This window comes from Mustelus asterias, unplaced genomic scaffold (assembly GCF_964213995.1).
Source record: "Mustelus asterias unplaced genomic scaffold, sMusAst1.hap1.1 HAP1_SCAFFOLD_494, whole genome shotgun sequence".
In the NCBI taxonomy this organism is placed as follows: domain Eukaryota; kingdom Metazoa; phylum Chordata; class Chondrichthyes; order Carcharhiniformes; family Triakidae; genus Mustelus; species Mustelus asterias.
In genome coordinates, this window is record NW_027590446.1 from 177,501 (window position 1) to 178,885 (window position 1,385).

Below are 1,385 nucleotides of genomic sequence, written 5' to 3' on the forward strand. Positions count from 1 at the left end.
CTCCTCCTGCTTCTAGTTTCTACGTATTAGCTGTTAAGAATGGATAAGGAAGTTACCGTGCAGATTGATCCGGATGGGACTGGAGGGGCTGAATGGCCTCCTCCTGATCCTATGATGGATTGTCTGGAGCCTTACTGACATGGTGTGGGTAGTCCCACCCAGGACGTAACGCAGCGGAGCTGAACCCACACTGCAGCCTTTTCTCCAGTGCTGAGCGAGAGCCCCCTGTGTCCCACCACTTTCTCCTTGTCCGCTCTGGCGAGGTGCGCACTGGAGGTCAGCGTGCTTGGAGAGCTGGGCCGGAGAGGGGAACCTGTGAAGGTCAGGGCGGAGAGGTGGCACTCGGTGGCAGAGAGGGCGGCCTGCCTGCGAGTGGGGAGAGGGAGTGGGGTCGGAGGGGGACTGGGCGTGACGGAAACATTTCCCAGCTAAGGGTCACCGCTGTGAGACAGAGAACGCGGCAACCGATCTGTGCACAGCAAGATCCCACAACACAGCACTGTGTTGGTCACCCATCTTTATTCGTGATGGATTGCCGGCTAAATATTGAAGACATCGTGAGGAACACTCTGGCCGTTATTTGTAGGAGTCACTCACTGCACTGGATGATGCCATTCAGTCTATCGAGACTCTCTACAGTAATCCGCTCAGTCCCATTCCCCACCCGCTCTATCCCTGTATCCATGACTTTATCACCCTCAATCACCCATTCCAATCTCCTCCCAAAACCGTTCCTCGTCTCCGCTCCCCTCCGCCTCGTGGGCAGTGGGTTCCGGCTCATTCTCACTCGCTGTGTGAAAGCGTTCTTCCTCATGTTCCTCCTCCCCTCACCCAACCCCATAAATCTAACCCCCCCCTCCCCCCCCCCCCCCCCCCCCCCCCCCCCCCCCGCCCCCCCCCCCCCCCCCCCCCCCGCAAAATATCAGCCAATAGGAACCGCTTTTCTTTCTCCCCCATATCCAATCCTGTCGCCATCTTGTCCACCTCCATCAAACCCCCCCCCCCCCCCCCGCATCTCCTTCACTCCGAGAGGAGCGACCCCCAGCTTCTCCGACCCCCTAACCCTGGAGCTGAAACCCCCTTGTCCCTGGGAACTAACTGTTCTGGTCAATCGTTCTCTGTCTGTGTGAGTGTGTGTCTCTCTCTCTCTCCCTCTCTCCCTCTCTGTGTGTCTCTTTCTCCCTCTCTGTGTGTCTCTTTCTCCCTCTCTGTGTGTCTCTTTCTCCCTCTCTGTGTGTCTCTTTCTCCCTCTCTGTGTGTCTCTTTCTCCCTCTCTGTGTGTCTCTTTCTCCCTCTCTGTGTGTCTCTTTCTCCCTCTCTGTGTGTCTCTTTCTCCCTCTCTGTGTGTCTCTTTCTCCCTCTCTGTGTGTCTCTTTCTCCCTCTC

The 1,385-nt window shown here is 57.2% G+C and overlaps 1 protein-coding gene across 1 annotated transcript in view; it reads left to right on the top strand.

The window, feature by feature from the left end:
• The window catches only part of LOC144486854 (glycogen phosphorylase, muscle form-like), a 20,176-nt gene that overhangs the window by 10,826 nt on the left and 7,965 nt on the right, over positions 1-1,385 (top strand). The gene's annotated exons all lie outside the window — the stretch shown is intronic.